General features: G+C 48.4%; 1 long non-coding RNA gene across 7 annotated transcripts in view; it reads right to left on the bottom strand.

Moving 5' to 3' along the window:
• Positions 1–16,808, bottom strand: part of LOC114010975 (uncharacterized) — a 48,877-nt gene extending 32,069 nt beyond the window's left edge. For 6 of the 7 annotated variants that reach the window (XR_008745720.1, XR_008745723.1, XR_008745722.1 and 3 more), the window contains exons 1-2: positions 16,685–16,776; positions 629–834 (exon numbers count right to left, since the gene is read on the bottom strand). This is a non-coding gene — a long non-coding RNA (uncharacterized LOC114010975). Of the gene's footprint in view, positions 1–628; positions 835–16,684 lie in introns of all 7 variants that reach the window. The other variant, XR_008745721.1, reaches the window with a different exon arrangement.
• Between the last annotated feature and the right edge of the window lie 1,673 nt (positions 16,809–18,481).

The following is an 18,481-nucleotide window of genomic DNA, read 5'->3' as shown; positions in this document are numbered from 1 at the left end:
AGCCTTGACCACTTTCTCACTCCTTTTACATGGGGCTTTCACTCCTGTGACTTTATTCTACCAGCTCTTTTCACTATCAGAGTATTCACTGAAGCAGCAAATTGTACATCATTATTGGAGATTATTCACTGAGAGTAAAGTGATAAATGAATTATTAATTCTCGTTATTAGCGCTGTTGTCCTGTTGCCTGAAGCCTCACTGGAATCAGACCCCATTACTTTAGGTACTGTATAAGCAAACGGGGAGCGACAATTCTTGCTCCTGAAGGGCTTCCAGCCTCAGAAGGTGACAGGGCCATTCGGGAAGGATGCAAAGAGACAAGATGACTTCCTCAGTGTCGAAGCCAGCTCTTGGTGGCAGATCTGGGAACAGGGCTGCCCTCGCACATGCCTCTGGTGGAAGGAAACCTCAGGGCACAGCTTCTTCTCGCCTGCCTTTGTGCACTTACAGCCTCCTGGGGTAGGCCAGCCCTCCGCAGAGAGACGACACCTCTCCTCACCCATCCATGCAGCCTTTTTAACAGAAATGTGCAGGGAGAGGCAGGATTCGCCACCAGGGAGGGCAGTCCCTCACGGGCTCTGAAGCAACCCCACAAGAGATCCCTTGCTGGGCTGAAGGCACACTTACCTTCTCTGCTGGCTGGAGGGCTCAGCCCCCACCTCCCAAAAGCCTTTAGGCATTGTCTTGCACCTCCACATGTAACAGCTATCCCAGCTTCTCAGCTGCTTTCAGTACTGGTCAGGCTGTCCCTGCATCCACCACATCTTCTCAAGGTCAGGCAACACTGATCCTTCCCACAGAGCCTATGCTTTATGCTGCTGACGGCGTTGCACCTGAACCATAAAGCCATCATTGCATTTGAGACAAGATGTAGCCTCAAAAGACATTACTTCACCACTGCCCCACTGTACTCCTCCAGCAGAGGAAGTTCCCTCAAATCCAACACCTTGTGACCAAATTATAGCTGAATTTCTGGGGACAGCCCTCTGCACCTGGGCCAAGGAGCATTCAAAGGTTTATCTCACCCCTTGGTGACCAGCCCCAGTGCAGCGGGATTATTGCTGCCATGTCGTATCATTACACCAGCCCAACTCTTCCAGGAATATTCAGGCTGAGATACATTCAAGTGCCTAAGTGCAGGTGAAATTAAAGAAGGCCCCTCTGGATACCGGGGGAGCCAAGCACCTCCATGGTGCACCGGGTGCTGGGGGGGGAGCACCCGTGGCTCCGGGTCTGTGGCCATTCCCATCCCCTGGGGGCAGGCAGTGGGCACCTGGCAAGTACCGACTGGGTGAGAGATGGCACAGTCACACCCTCCTCCTTCTTGAGGAGCGCTGCACTAGCCACTAACTTCAGTACCTTCTGGTATGATGCTGTTGAACTAAATTGAATCTGTCCACTAGCCCTAAAGACAAAGCAACAAGCATGTGGAGCATGTGGGACCATTCATAAATTCAATTCATATTCCTCTAGTGAAGATGTGTTGTGAGACAGGTCTAGATACTTCATTTAAACTGACAGGAGGAGACCTGATAAAGACAGATTGGAAGAACAGAATCTCCAAACTACCGTCTCTTTCTTTGAGGAAGACATGTTACTAGCCCCCAGAAAAAAAATTGTTTTCATTCATAAATGTCTACAAATGCCCAAGTAGCAGATCCTTCCACTACAGTTTTGCGAGCCTTCATTAGTACACTCCTCATTCCAGATTTGTAACAAGCTCTACAGTGAGGTTTGCACTGCATTTCATGCCCATTTTAAATGCCCTAGAAGCCAAGGAATTCACATTTAAATCTCATTTTAAAATATCTTTTAGCCTAGAGCTATGTCTAAGGCATAAATCAGACCAACGAAATGCTGACATTGATTTTCCAGGTCGTCCATGCTGCAAATGTGCAGGTATGGAGCATGTAACTGCTGCAGCCCCTCCCGTGCAGGTGAACAAGCCCTCCGAAGGATGCAGGGGGGGCAGCAGCTGCTCGAGCGGAGCCCGCCACAGAGACCTGATGCTCGCGGTCATGCAGGTTTTCCTCACACAGAGCAGCAATGAGAAAGGCACTGTTCACCCACGGTATATTCTTTACATATAGCATATTCATTATCTATAGTACTGATTGATAGTAGTAATGATACTTTAATCAATATTAATAACACCTAATATGAGCACTAAAAGGCCCCATTATTTTTCCAGTGTAAAGAGCTATGAGAAATAAATATCCTTTCCACCATTTGCAGTTCTACACTCAAAGCAAAAGGTAGATGAAGTAAGTGGCCAGAAAACCCCAAGGAAAGAGTAGGACAATATAGCAAAAGAAAAGTTTTTATTCCATTTTGAATTAACTCAGTGGTTTAGCTATTCCCCTACCATCTCCTGCCCCAGGCATCTGAACTATTTCTAGCTCAGTCATGGTCTTGCTGAACAGACAAGATGTTTTTAACCTTTCTGGGCAAAAGCTTTGTGCAATATGTGCAGTTCCTGCTGAGATAGACATAAATTCCATGCAGGACAAGCCTGCATATTTCAGAGGCCTAGGTTTTAATATAACTATCTGCAAACACAAAAAATTACACTTTTCCTCTCCCTAGGGGTGAAGTGCAGAAATGAAATAGCGTATCTGTACAATAAGCAAGTACGTTCAAACTCGCACTGCCATTTAGCTACATAAATCCTTTGCTAATGGTTAACTGAGGTTTTTTGTAATGCTAATCTTCAAACAAAAGTAAGACTAGGTATTTGCTCCTTTACTGCAGCCCTTAAATGGTTTGCTTCTGTGCCACAGACAAGTCTGGTTTCGAGCAAGATACTGCATCTTAAGGCATGTACCTTAAATACATATTGGTGTGGGTTTGGCTAGGACAGCATTTCAGAACCTGGTGGATTCTACACTAAGAAGATGCCCAGAGGTTTCCTTCTTTACTGAGTCTGTTGGGTTGAAAGCATGCTGCACACTCCCCTGGGGAGCACACCGCCTTGCTTGACACTCCTACAGTGACAAAACACAAATGGCCACTCTCAGTGCTTCTGCCACTAACGAGCACTTCTTACAACTTTATAGATTTATCCTTGGTCATTTTATTTTTCTGGATTTCTCTGATCTTTGGCTCAGAGGACTTTTTGAGCGTGGCCCCCAGCTTCCAAGTCAGGAACCTGAAATGCAGGTGTCGAAGCTGCCGGGAGCGGGTAGGAAGGGAGAAAAAGCCCCACAGAGGAACAGTTTCTCCACTCCTACACAGGCTGCAGTTTGCAAAATGTGATCAATATGATGTATAACTGTGGAAACCCACAGACACACAAATAGAACAAGAAAGGCACTGTAAAATACGTTGGGGCAGGAAAATGAATGATTTCTCTGTCAACCATTTAAAAGCAATCCAGTAATGTGAGCAATCAGAGGTGAAGAAAAATCAATACACTTCCCATGGTGCAGAAATGGAAAACAAGCTGGATTTTACTCCTGCAAAATCCATGCAAACAAAACCCAACAGATTAATTCTGCTTGTCAGTAAATGCGGTCATTTCTGCAGAAACACAACCACCTCCGGAAGAGCACTCTCCTTCGACACAATGCTGTGTTTATCGATGTCCGCTACGAAATCCCCACTGGTGTCAGTGGTATGGGATTGAGTCTTTACACGGTAATTATGAACAATTGGGTTTTATTCCCAACACATTTAATTTGTTTAATAAAAAAAACAACCAGGAAGACCTCAAGCAAAGCAAGCGAGGAAGAACAGAGCATGCCAAATACAGCCCGATCTCTACTTCTCTGCCTAATTTCCAGAAAGTGCAGCAGAGCAAAGAAGAAAAGCAATCCTATCCGTGTTAGAGAAAACAGACAATTACAGGCATGATTGGAGTGTCCCAAAGCAGCCATTTTTATACTCCAAATCGCAGCCAACTTCTGACTCCAGATAACAGGGCAAATGGCATCAGGAGGCTAAAGGAAGAAATTCCTGTAGCTGCTCAGGAGGGGTGGGGGTCCCTCCCGGAAAGTCAATGGGAGCTGCACGGGGGGAGTGTAATATGGGGAGGAATCAAAGGGGAGATGGATTAGTGGGCAGAGCCTAACGCAGCAGTACAATTTATCACAGTGTCCAAGCACTTTACAGAGCTACGCTATTTGTCTCAGGTCTCAGTGCCATGCCTGCACAGAAAGACAGATCTATTCGTTTTCCTTTCCAAACTTTCCTCTCCTATTGGACCCATGAAATACAGCCAGAAACATCATGGAAATTAAAGACCGTGGCACCGGCCGTAAAGATGACGGGAACTGCCAGGTGTTTAGTCAGCCCTTGAGCCTCAGCCAAACCCGTGTTTGTCATCACTGGAAGCACAATTACTGGCCATCTTCCCTCTGCACCCCACCTAGCACAGGGCAGCCCCGTTGGTTCCTCTGGTCTTCTAAACACCGCCACAGGCAGCGGCCCTCGGAAGCAGAGGCTGAGAAACCTGGATGTTTAGCAGCCCGGGCTACGCTCCAGCTGGGACCTAACCCTGACAGCGCACACGTGGAGCCCCTTACACCGAGCAGGCAGCCTCTGTCAACGGAAGGGCGCAGGAGGGGACAGTGCGCTGCCAGCAGGCACACCGATTGTGATTGTCCCCTCGGCTGCTCCTCTGCCTCTCTGGGAATCACCTGGCACCCACCCATCCCTGGACAGGCTCAGGGCCAGGCTGGACAGGGCTTGAAGCCACCTGGGCTAGCAGGAGGTGGCCCATTCCCACTGGGGGGATGCGATAATCTTTGAGGTCCCTTCCAGCCCAAACCACACCACGATTCTGTGCCCCAGGGGGACCAAGGCATCCTTAGCAGGGCTGCAGGAACAGCTACCAACGTGAGCAGCAGGCAGCCCAGCTCCTCAGCTGCACCACAGTACTACCTTGTTCCCCAGAATCTCAGCTCTCACTAATAAGTCACTGGCTCCTAAAGTGGGAGAAGAAAACTCCCCAAAAAAGGCCCATTTTGTTCTCAACACACACTACAGATGCGCACAGGGCACCTAGATGCAGGCAAGATGCTCTCACTACTGGCAAAGCATGGCTTTTAGGTGAAAAATTATGAAGCTGCGAGGATCTTAACGTCAAGAAATACCTAGTTTCTGCAGGAAATACGTTCCCTAAATCCATTCTCATGGATGCAACTGCTTTCCTCCCATCACCTTTCCTTTTCGCTGAGCTGCTTACAGGATTAACCTCTAAATCAAACTCTTCAAAAAAACCAAAGTTCATACAAATCTGTTACTAATCTTCTTCCAAACTTGGGGGGGGTGGGGGGAAGACTTCACATAACTGCAAAGGCTTCTGCTCGGTTAACTGGCAGACAATGAAGACAAATGCAAGGGGAGAAGGCTCTGGAAGGCTGTTGCAAAAAAACCATCACCCCACACCAGAGCCATAGCATAGTTTAGGATGGTGCTGTTCCAGCAGCCCATGCAATTGCTCTGCTGGGATTTAACAACAGGAGAGGCCTCCTTAGACCTCTTGGCTTAAGCCAAGGCTCCAGGTCTCCCCTGGCAGAAGCTGGGTGGAGGTGCTGGCTCCCCCCGCTCACTGCCATGCAGCACCAGGGACTGCGGTGGGGGCTCCTGCACCCCCTGCAGCAGCACTCAGCAGGGTGAACACTGAGGCCGTGCAGCATCCCCACGTGCAACACAGAAAGCGAGGTAACGCTGAGAAGAATTTCAAGCAAGCCTAATGATGATAAAAATTCTTTGAAATTTCAGCATTTGCTTAAGTTGTAAAGGAAGCTTTAGTAACTACGAAAACAAACCTGCCTTTCTCAGCTCGCTGCATACCATCGGTGCTGAACTTTTCCTAATAGCAGCTGTTCCATTTCTGAGAGGTTGCTCTATAGCATGTGACTTTTGAGGTCTCTTGCGGCACCTCCCACCTTGCAAAGAAAGAAAGTTTTTCCCATTTCAGTCAAGCACATAAGCTCTGAAGCTTTTACAACTAAACGATTTACATTTATGTTACCTTTAGAATTCTGCGGCGTGCTCGGATTTTATTTCTCAAGTACAGAGCAGTGGCAGGCGGCCAGGCAAGTGAGCGCTTCTCGGCCGAGGCGATGCTGCCGCTCTGTGGCTCCTGCGCTGGCACCCTGATCCAGCCTGCACCTGCACATCACTGAGACTCCGGGGGCTGTGTACCCTTTCAAACAAAGCATGTCATGTTTACCGCCTTTGCATCACTTGTGCTGTCCACATAGGTTAGAACAGTTTGAAAGAGCCTTTTGTCCTGGCATATGGTGAGCTGGATTCAGGTCCTGCACATTAACTGGACGGGCAGATACAAAATGAACCTTCATCCTGAAGGACCTACACACACAGTAAGGAGGAGATGGCCCTTGGTCACACAGCCAGGGACACCAATGCACTCATGCACTATTGTTAAGTCAAACACAGCCACTCCTCTCGTTGAACAGCAGCTCCCTCCCGGTTAGCACTAAGGGGGACTGGAAAGATGGCACTCACCAACTGCCAAGGTAAAGGACAGTGCTGAACAGGCCAGGCAAATCCTTTGCCTCTGAGAGCTTTTCACTCAAGCCAGTCTTTCCACACACCCTCCACTCCCCCAAAAACACTTAAATTCAGTTTAATGCAGGAATAAAAATCTCTGCCCTCTGTTCCAAGCAGATCAGCTTCTCAGAACAACTGCTCCAAGCCTTTAGGATCCATGGCCCATCACCCAAGGCACCGTGTGCACCTGCAGCGGGGACCCACACTGATGCCCCCCTGTCATGGTAACACATCCACCCTCATTTGCTTTTTGCCCAGGAGGGGCATTTTCCTGTGCAGGCTGCACAGACCCCATCCTCCACAACCGCTGCCACAACACATCTATTTTTCATTCAATATTCCAGATTGGCTTTCTGAGTTGTTGGTAGGTTTCCTTCAGGCACCCCAAAATGAAAAGCCACTTGCACCAGCAGACTACGGGTTAAACCAGACAGTCCGTACGATTTGCTGAGAGTCGAAGAGGCCACCCCAGTTCACACAGCAGTCAGCAGCACAGACCCAGGCAAAGCACTGCCAAAAGACAAAACATCTGAGATGAAGAGTGCAAGTTTCAGAGTCTTCTGACAAGTGTTTTTGATTTCCCTTCCTCATTCCACCCCTTCTCTTTTTATAGCTCAGCTTCTTTGCTGTCTCCTATCCTCAAGCACTCAAGTAGCAAATTGAGATTAGAGAGAAGACATCTGAACAAACAGCTTCTACTACCTTCCAAAAGGAACTCTAAAGCTCTTAAAAAGTAGCTCAAAATACATTGTTTTGAGGTAATGCATGCTAGGGGATGAACTACAGCAGTGCCATTCAAGGCACTTTTGACAATACAGATCAAGTCATGAAAGTGCTTTTGCAAACACTACGGCTTGTCTCCAGCTGCGGGCAGGAGAGCAGGAATTACTCCTTCCCTTTTCCCTTCTGCAAGACAAGAGAAGGAATATGCATCGAGAGCATCATCTCCATGGTGACGGCAGGGAAGCAGCAGGAGGTTCCCTAGAAAACACTGGGTTTGGTCAGAACTAGTGCAGTAAATGTAGCGGCTACAGAAAAACCTTTCAATTAATCAGCTGGAAGAAAGAGTCGGAAGCGATGTTTCTAAACAAACAAGCAGCAACAGAATCTTCCCTGGAAATCTAGACAAGGCACTATCATCTGCTCAGGGCTGGCCATGTCATAAGCAGTCAAGACCTCATTCCATTTTAAAGTTAAAGGGCATTTGTCCTTAGGCTAATGACACTAGCAGAAAATACTGTGACATGTCCACAGGCATGCAATTTCCAAGCCCACTCTGCTGCCTGATGTCACGCTTCTCCATATATCCCCATCCTAATGGCATTCTGAAGCAGCAGAAATGGCAAAAGCGGCAATGCCATTTCTCGGAATAAAGCCAAACTCATTAAGCTAATAAAGCCATGTAAATAGCATAATGAATGCTTTTTCTGCATATGGCATCAAACTCCGTAACAACTTGTCTGAAAACTGTCCTGGTTAGTACCTGTAATGATGCAACATTACAGCAGAGGAAACCTGACTTCAATTAATAAAGCTGGAAAATTCTACAGCTAAGTACAGCTGCCAGTGTGCTCGTTATCCAGCAACGTAACAACAAGCATGCTATTATTTAGCCCTTCCCCTTGTGTTGCTTAAACTACTCATTGTACTGTCATTCCTAATTTTGTAGGAGCTTTCTGCAGAAGGAGCCCTATCTCATACCTAGGAAGTATAAAGCATATGAAAAGCACTGTTTAAATAAGACAACTGATGCATGGCAAGAGAGACATCAAATTGCCACTTAAATGTTGCTTATGCAATCACATCAGGAGGTACTGATGAACTGCAGTCACTCCTGCACGTGTCCTGTTATCCTGAACTTTCAGGGCTGTGACAATTTACATTAGATGCTAATTCATCTGCAGAGCTCAGACACATTTTTAATATGTTCTGTGATCACTTCCATTAGCCTTTCTCATTTGTTCAAAAGCTCTGTGAGTGCAGGCTGGACAAACACCTACAATCCACAGAACCAGCCAGCTGTGCTGCCGGCTGGGACGGGACCCAGAGCACATGCGGTACCTCTCAAGGATTCCCTCCCAAGCCAGTACAAGTCACCTTGTAAATTAATCCTCTGCAAGAGGTTGAATCACTGAGAAAGAGGGAACGCTTTTTTTTTTTTTTTTTTGAAGGCGAGAATAACCCTCTGACAAAACGTTACTCAAATGCAACCGTTTTGTAAAAGCAAGCAGATGATTGAGCTTTCATTCCTGCATTTCCAGTGCCACCTTCTGTTCAGAAGAAGAAACCTCCGAGTTTCAGGAGCTCCAAGGAACGAAGCTGCAAAATCCTTCCCACCCACGTGGGAACACAGTCACTACTGAAATTAGATACTGGAAAATTTACATTTTCAGTAGCTCAACAGCACATTGAATTGTGTGCTTAAGACACCCACACCTGCCAAAAACTTCTAATTTTATGAAGGAAGTACATCAACTTCACTTTGTGTTTTCCATAAATTTGTACAGCTTCTGGGATGACATGTAATGGATGAGAGAAATAAACATCCATTATTATAAGAAAAAAATCAAACTGAAATATAACTCTGGCTATTAAATATCAAAACTTCTTGTTAAATGAAATCACAGGACCATATGCGTATGTGAACAGAGATAGTTGGTTTTATTCTCTGCATCATCCCGAGTCTCCCCAGGGAAAGGTTTGAAGTGGCTTTCAACTCCATTAGACTGCCTTACAGCCACTGTGCACTGCCTATGCTTTGGAAACACACACCTCATCCTTGACTCTAACCAACAGCATGTACAAATGACTGCTGTAAGCAATTATTGTGAATAGTTTTTTGCATATTATATCAAGAGTCCACAGGCATTTAAAAAAAAAAAAATCCCTAAATTGGATTTTCTTGTCCCTAGCTCCAAATTTAAACATTAAGACCAAACGTGCTTTTCATTAGCACCTGCCTGGATTGCTTCCTAAGCTTCATAAAGCCATCCATCAGAGCTGGATCTGGACCAGTGACCTAGCAGAGATGCCCAGACACCTCATCACTGGTGATGCTCAAAGTCACATTTGGAGGGGGCTTTGAGCAACCTGATATAGTGAAAGATGTCCCTGCCCACGGCAAGGGAGCCAGAGTAGATGATCTGTAAAGGTCCCTTCCAACCCAAACCATCCTGTGATTTCATTCTTCATTCTACTTTCCTACAGTGACTAGAAAGTTACTTGATAAATTACATTTAGGAGGTTTTCCAATGAGTACTATTCAGCATGATTATCCAGTGCATATAGACTTTCATTAAAAAGACAGGCAGTGTTATCAGCTTCCCTAATAGATGTACCACACTGTTCTGCCAGATCTGATAAGCTCTGAAGATGATTCAGAACAGCCTTAAAATGTCTAACCACTTTTAATTGTGGTTGGGTTGTCACGGTTCACTGGTGGGTGGCAGCAGGGCTACAAGCATTGCCGCAAGCATTGCCAGCAAGCACCCAGGCAAGGCAAAGCCAATGGTGCTGGGTGCTCGATGCAGGTGACCCCAGGTGCTGCCCAGGGGAGCGGGCAGGGCAGCAGCATCTCAGGCTTCTCCGACCCAGCTTTGCCTAACACAAAGCCAGCAGAGCAGAGAAGGGGCTCTGGTTTTCCCTGGCCACGTGCGGACACTGAACGCCGCTCCCTCCCCACACCGCGGCTGAGGCAGGGCAGCTGGCTCTACTCCAGCTTCTGCCACAGATGGTGGGTCCCAAATGTCACTTGTTTAGGTCAGCGGTTTTCAAACCAGGGGAGGCAGCACATCAGTGTGGTGACTTATGTTTGGTTACAGGCTCGCAACAGTGAGCTGGGATTCTGAAGGGCTGACAGCAACCCCTTGCTGCTGCGTTTGTGATCCATTCAAGTACCCTGTGTGAAGTTTTAGGTACAGTTATGTGCTGTGCTTGTAGCATCAAAGCCTACTTCATGTCTTCAGATGCTCCTGTAACTGAATGACCAAAATATTCTCTTCCACGATCAGAACTAGAAGTCCATGACATAGTCAGCATACCTACAAGAGGCAGAGAAGATGCTTGGGCAGTAAAAGTCCTCAACCATCTTTCCATGATCCTAGTCCTCCGAGCAGGTAAGGAGCCAAGCAAAAGCCACTGTGTTCCCAGCTCTGGCTGAGAATGAGCAATTCATTCCCAAAACCAAGCTGGGTACTCCGTTCTTAGTTCTGAGGAAATCTGGAACTGAATTAATTAAAAAAACAAAAAACAAGCAAACTGCTAACGCCTTGTAAAGTGCAGAGAAAGAAAGATAACTTCCAGGTGAGAAAATCACGCAAACCAATACCGTTGCACAACTGAAGAAGATATCTTAATTCAGTGAGTAATCTAGTAATAAACCTCTAGGAAATAAATGCTGTGATGATTACTTGTATTTTCTTCTTAGACCTAGATTCATGCTTGAATGGATTCTCTGTAGTTCATAAGAAAAGGAAAAGCAGCAGAGTTTCAAAGTGCCACTCATCACGTGCATCTGTCTTAGACCCCAGAGAATGAGGGTCCTGACTGGAGCATCTCAAGTTCAAAATTATATAGAATAAGGCTGCACTGTAAAATTGTGTACACAGCATATCATAATTGCAGCTACTTGCTGGAATAAATTATGGCAAGTGTCTCAAATATTCTAGGGCTGAACTGAAACAGGTTCTTCAGCTAAAACTAGAAGAGCTTCCTGCTCAGAAAAACCTAACCCCATACTAGAAATCAGACTAAGCTCAGTGACCTCTTGGGAAGAGGATCTGCAATATCTGGGTTTGTGTTTCACCTGATGAGTAAGACTCCCCGCAGCTGAGCACTCCCAAGCACATTATTTAAGGATTTGGTCCATCTCAGCTATAACAGTGAGAAATTTTGCTCCATTACTATCCCCCAAATCCTCTGAAACCTGGATTTAGGCAGTTGTTTCCAGAACTTGCAGTTTGTTTAAACTGGAAGAGTGAATGAAGCAATTCTGGCCGAAATGTCTGTTTTGAGCTGTTTTCCAGTTGTCTGGAGAATTTGAGTTTCCCTCCTACAAAATCTGAGAGTCCAGACTGTTTGGGCAAGTTTCCAAATTCTGGCTGGAACACTCAACCATTAATTCCCATCTTGCCCATCTGCTGAGTCTAGAAAAGATCTCTGTACCTTTAAAACATACGTCTGAGCTGCCTGTTTAACTGTCAACAGTCTCAGACTAATTTTAAAGCTTAATTTATTTAAACCTCTCAGGGTTGCTACTGCTCCGTATATGAGGAACTGTGAAAAATTTTGCACTGCATAATAATAGTCTTGGGTTTTACCAGATAAGCTTACTGTGCCAGCAGGCAATGGTGCAGCTGCCAGAGAGGCACCAGCCCTGACTGGAAATGGGGAAACGTGACATGGCAGAGGCTCTGGATAATCCCACCCATCCCAGCTCAGTTAGGAGATGGCAGCTGACTTCAACGGTCCTCTTACAGTTTGAGCTGAATACACACAAGGTGTTCAGCCACCTCAGGGAAGATGAATGCCACTTGTACTCTGTCACCAAATAAATCACCTGTACTTACAGGGTCCAGAGGTGTCCTCATTTCAGCTGGGAGAGAGTTAGTTTTCTTCTTAGTAGCTGATGCAGTGCCACAGTTTGGGTTTGGTGTGAGAACAAGGCTGATAGCACACCGATGGTTTTAGTTGCTGCCATGTAATGTTTGTATTAAGCCAAGGACTTCTCAGTTTCCCAGGTGCTGCCAGCGAGCAGGCTGGGGGCGCAAGACGTCAGGAGGGGACACAGCCAGGACAGCCAGCCAAAGGGACGTTCCATCCCATGGGACATCAAGCTGAGCATGTATAAGCTGGGGGAAGAAGATGGAACTTGTCTTCCCAAGTCCCCGTTAGGTGTGCTGGAGCCCAGCTGTCTGGGGGATGGCCGAGCACCTGCCTGCCATGGGAAGCGCTGAATGAACTCCTTGTTTTGCTTTGCTTGCGCATGCAGATTTTGCTTTACCTGTTACACTGTCTTGATTTCAAGCCACAAGTTTTCTCACTTTTACTCTTCCAATCCTCTCACACACGTGATGCTTAGTCACCAGCCAGGGTTAACCACAAAAGGGTATCCTCTACAATTGAAGATGAAGCCCTGCTTGTTTTCGCTTGCTGTCCAGATTAATTACAAAGCAGAATAATGTCATGTGTACTAAATGAATGCATATAATTTTTTACTGACCAATAAAAATTAAATTATGAAAAAAGTTATGAGTGTACACTCTTGCCACTGAAAAATGCAAGGAAGAAAATGCAGAAAATTCCCCTTTTTGATTAAGCCAGTTATGAGTGTTGCCCGAGTGCAGAAGAGGTACGTCCCAGGCAAGCTCATCAGTACTGAAGGGCTCCATGGGTTTGCAGTTTCTCACATTCAGTTGTTTACAGCGGTTTGAATTCCTGTCACAGTCTCCTGCACAAAGAGGATTTCCAGGGGCTGACCCCATCCTAAACATTTTACATCTTTTGTTCCAAGACACTTATAAGGACACTGACTGCCACAAAGCCAAACATCCCCTGAAATTCCTTGACTGATGGCAGCTACTCCCTGCAGTGGGGGAGCCTCGGGCAAAGCAAAGGCAAAACCCACAGGTGCTGAGCTCAGGGAGGACCCTGACCAGCCCCACTGTGAACCACTGTTTCACAGCTGGCTGCCTCCTGTTCAGCTGTACCTACCCCTTCATAGCTCACTCTGGGGCAAGGAGCACGTGGCTGCACCCCATGCTCTCTGGTCCTGCTCACGGCAAGGGCCAGCTGAGAGTAGCATCCTCCTCCCAGCACAACAGTCCCGAGCCAGCCAGGCAGGGTCAGCAGTGGTGGGTTTGTTGCATGTTTCTGGTAGGGAGCGAGTAGTAATCAAGACCCTGTAAAATTGTAGAGTGTTTCAAGTAGCCCCAAATATAACAAAAATCTTGATGTTTCTGAAATGAAACGGACCCAAAAGTCTTTTTGCTAAAAAGCAACTCAGGGTTTCACAAAGCATTTGTTACAGACCATGTAAAATAAAACGATTCAATTTTGAAGTCACATTTGGCCAAGGCCCCCTGTCCAGGAGTCGGAGCAGCATGTTAAGACAGAGCTGGGGCACTTTGCAGGGCAGCCGCAGCCACAGGCACAGCTGAGAACACACTGCTGCACGCTCCTTACTCAGCTCACATATGCAAGACAGGCACCTGCTGAGTCTTTTCTTTTGCCTTGATCTGGTAAAGCTTCGCCTTCTCTCCTATACTCCCCAGCTAATTTAACAGCCCTTCCATGGCACAGCAGTAATGTTTCTCACTCCAGCAGGTTCCCCAGCCCTAACCGCCTTGCCTGCTTCTGCCAGTTTCAAGAAGTCTTGTTAAACAAAAATCACAGTGGTTATGTGTGGCTCCCACTGCAGAACAGGATAAGAATAGTCACACATTGCTGCTCCTGCTCCTCAAACAGCTCTAAGAAACCCACAGTAATTAAGAAACACCTAAAATCAATGTTCTCACTGACAGCCCTTGTAACATGGTCGTTCAGGCTGTATTAAGCCTCTGTTCTTACACTCCATAGCAAAATGTCACCCTTGTGGCAAAGGGATTCAGGGAATTCACAACATTTTCTGTAATTAGGAAGTATTTTGCAGTTTCAAGTTACTTTTGCTGTTCTGTACCGAGGAAAAAATGTAACCTCTGCACCAGAAGTATTGCTGCACTTCAGAGCCATCCCTGTCACCTGTCTAGATGGGGCAGGTACAACCTGCAGACTACATCTACACATCATCAGCCTACATCTACTACAGGTGGGTAAGCAGTGCCCACCTCCAACCCCAGCACTCCACGTAAGTCACTCATTTGTCCCCAGCCTGGGGGGTTCTGTCCTGGCCTCGCACTTGCCACCGGCCCACACAGCAAGGTGCAAGGCTGGGCTGGCCCGCCACGCAGCTCCCCGAGCTTCTGGAACAGCAAGTGCATTGCTGGTGGTGCAGCTCCCTCACAGAGTGCCCAGCCTTCCAGGGACCTCGACCAAGAGCACATCACTTCACTCCTTCAGTGGGTTTTCCTGCATTGCTCTTCACATTATTCTTCCCTTTCAACTCTCGGAACAAACCTTATTTTAAAATAATAGTCATTAAAATGTAATATTTTAATGAAAAGAAGATATCCGAGTATTAATTTTAAATTTTTACAAAGCATTCCCTGACATAACCAGCCTGCTGCAAGTTAGATGGATTCATTACATGTGTAGAGTACTGGATACACAGTTTTTCTGCTATTAACAAGCTCCATTTTATTACTCTTTCAAGATCAATTGTGACACTTTTAAAATGGCTTGTGCATGCATGGCTATGCCTTTCAGGACTCGTGGGGAACCCAAATGGAATTGTTACAGCAGGCCCAGGTTTCGGGAGAAGCAGGCAACTGCCCTGTGTGTTTGAGCAGAGCACAATCATCCCCCTTGAGACCCAGATCGCTAGGCTGAACCTCAGGCTCCCCCCCGAGCGGAACCAGATCAAAAGATGGTCAAAGGCCTCAGCCAGAAAACCCTCCTATAGACAAATCCCTTTGTTTACTGTATGAGGAGAGCTGATTGCTGAAGTGAGCAAATCTTGCTCCTTACCAAGGTGAGGAGTCACAGCCAGCATCCTGCGAGAGGGGCAACGGACCTTGTACCCGGCACCACAGGCTGCCCGCTGCTGCCAGAGGTTGAAGTGCTGTGGAGCAGCAGAGGTGCCCTTCTGCTGCTTTTTGCAGGGACTGGAGGCGATCTCCAATTTGATGCCCCACCTGAGGGGATGCTAGTTGCATCCACAGTGGTAAAAATTCAGTGATGCCCTGGAAAATTCAGAGAGACATCTGCATCTCAGAATATTTTTGCTCTTCAATTCACTGTGTCTTGGACACTGAATATACAAAACAAAAAAGCCAACACCAAACCAGAATTTCCAAACTTAGTGCCCAGCTAGTTTTCACATTCCTGTGAGGACCTGTCCCTGGACTTAAGAACACCGCCTTGTGAGAGTCTGATTTTGGGTGACACACATCTCATCCCCTACTACACACTGAGGAAAACAGGAGTCAGGCATCCCCTCCTTCCAGGTGTAGCCTCCAGACCCTCTGAAGTTCCAACAGCAGGATGCTGCACCTCACAGGAGCGAGACAGGAGGGACAGAGTTAATTCACGGGGGAGCTGGGTCTTGGGGGGCTGCTACAGCCCAGTCCACTGGCAGTGCAGAGCAAGCCCAGGCAGGACTTCGTTAAAGGGCTGCACATAGATGGGGGCTGGGTTTGCTACACATTTAGAAGGGCCAAGATCACAACAGGTCCACGCATGCTTTTTTTCCTTACAGAATCCACAGTGGATGTTCTCCAGTATGCAAATGAGGATATGAACATGCTTGACTGTAGGATCAGCCCTTACGTTACAGCAGACGCCCAGATCCCCTGGCCTGAGGGAGAAGTCGAAGCCAGCAGTTCAGACTCCTGGTTCACGTGCACCATAAAACACACAGCTGGAAAATACACAGCTACAGCCCTCCTTGTGCAAGACCAGCAAGAAAAAGCAAACTGAGATCCCAGACAGCTTTTCCCAGGCATTGCACAGTGATAACATGTTTCAGGTAAAAGAAAAAGTAACATTCCCCTAGGGACATTCATATACTCAAAGTATTGAAGGGAAACGCAGCTGGCCAGGGCATTACAGGTGCAGACCCAAAAGCTAATTGGCAAACAGCAACCACTTGCTGCATTTCAACTCCACCCCACACCCAAGACATTTTCAGAAAGATTATGTGGAGGAAACCTGCCCTTTCCTCCCCCCATCGACACTGGGGTTGTTACAAATCCAAACTCTGGTTTTACACATTAAGGTAGTTGTCACCAGCACATCAGTTCCCAATACTTAGCTTCTGGACTTCTACGATTACGCACCTCGGTCTATTTTTAAAAGCCTCCTGAGTTTACAAATAGCTTAAGCTAACTTTTTAACATACTGTAAGACAAAATGCTTTTATTAAAAAAGCATATGTTCTCCCTTGTGTTGATGATTATGCATACATTGCAGAAGCTAATAACTTCAAATCAGCTTCTCAGAAGCATAATTGTTTTCTATTTATATACTTCCATGCCATCACCACTAAAAGCCCTAACAGCAAACACTTACCACCAAAGCTTTATTGTAGCCATACCCATTAAGCCTTATCTTTGGTTTTCAGCAGACAGAGCACTCTTACGGGCGCTGCAGCTTGAGCATTCAGGAGGACTTCCTGGTGAAGAAGCGGAAAGACGCTGGTGCGCCTGCCAGCTGACAAGGGCTGCAAGCCAGGGCAAGGCTCTAGTTCCCATCTCCACACCACAAACCGGTGTTGCAAAACCCCCACCCCACGACATAGTGTTACCTAATCAACAAAGAGGCAACCGTGATGCTTAAAAACAGCAGAAAGGAGGCTCTGAGGTCAGGCAGCCCATGACACAGTGGCTCGGCCTCTGCAGCAGAAAGGCTCCCAGCCTGCACAGCAGGGTCAGCGACACTGGAGCAGGTACCCAGCACCACGCGTTGCTGCAGGGAGCTGCAGAGTCCATCGCTGGCACCTACAAACCCCCTGCCCACACACCAGGCTTCCCAGATTCTCCCACTCCCTGGGGACCACACCAGCCCCTTCCCCATCCCTTAAAAACCAAAGAAACCAAACAACAAAAAGATTAATTACCACATCAGGAGCACTTCGCTACCTGCAAGCAGACGAGACAAGGCAGCAAGTCAGCCCGGGGGCCGAGCAGGGACAGACCCTCCCTGCAACCCGCAGCTGCCCCTCATAGCCCCGCCGGCCGGTAATTGGGCCACCCAGCTGGCTTCCATTTGCCACCCGACGCGCCGGGCCGCCCCGCACTGAGGCCACGTGCAGCCCCCGGCGCGCGCTCCCGGTCAGCTCGGGGGCGCGACGGGGGGGCGGCAGCGGCGGGTGGCGCGGGGGTCCCACCGGGGTCCCGCCGAGGGTCCCCCCGCCCGGCTCTGCAGGGCGCCTGCAGGGCGCTAGGGGGCAGCAGTCCCCGCGCCGCGCCCCGCGGGCCCGGACGGCACGGAGGCCGCCCCGGTGCTCGGGACTCGGGCCCGGCCGGCGGGGGCGCCTCCCCTCGCGCGCTGCCGGCGGCCCCCCTTGCTGCGGGCTGGGCCGCCCGGCCGAGGGGGCAGCGGGGCCCTGCGGGCTGTGGGGGGTGTACCCCACGGGAAGCGCTCAGATACTCGTGCGTAAACGCTCTGGTTTCTGCTGTGGTATCTTGCACGTGCCGGTAGCATGGAGCAGCGTGTGCTGTACTCCGCGGTGGAGGCCGGGCTGAGCGGCGGGGCTTTGCACCCCGAGAAACCTTCACTCGCCAGAAACGCCCGCGGCGACCGCCAGCGCCAACCCGCGTCCCCGGCGAAGGCGAGCGGCACCGGCGGGTCTGCGGGGACCCTACTGCCCAGCGCCCGGCTCGGCGGCTCCGGGACCGAAGGGCGCCTGCAGGGTCCCCGATGTCATGAAGAACGTTCCCTCCGGCGGGCACCAGCGGGGCAGGATCGCACCCAGGGCTCCGCCAGCTCACGGCATCCCTGGGGGACGATGGCTGCGGTACGCCCGCCGGGCAGGGGAAGGGTGGCCGTGGAGGTGAGGGTCCGCAGCTCGCCTGGGGACACTGTCCTCTGCACACCTGACCCCATGGGACTGCAGGGGGGAGCGTCCCACCGTCCCACCAGGCTTTCCCCTTTCTGTCTTTCACTGCTCTTCTCAAAAACTGCCGTCTTGATGAAAAACAACAAAATTGACTCCTTGATTCAAAATCAAGTAAATGAGGCAGACCGGGGGTGGGGGGTGTGGGTGGGGGTGTGTATTTGTTTTTTTGGTTTTTTGTTTTTTACCAAAATGTCCATTGATAGGAAAGTCACTTCCTGGCAGTTCTGGCCCATAATTAACAGTCATCT

This window comes from Falco peregrinus, chromosome 2 (genome assembly GCF_023634155.1).
Source record: "Falco peregrinus isolate bFalPer1 chromosome 2, bFalPer1.pri, whole genome shotgun sequence".
Lineage (NCBI taxonomy): Eukaryota > Metazoa > Chordata > Aves > Falconiformes > Falconidae > Falco > Falco peregrinus.
The sequence above is the reverse complement of the archived record's forward strand: the minus strand, read 5'-3'. Positions and strand labels throughout refer to the sequence as shown.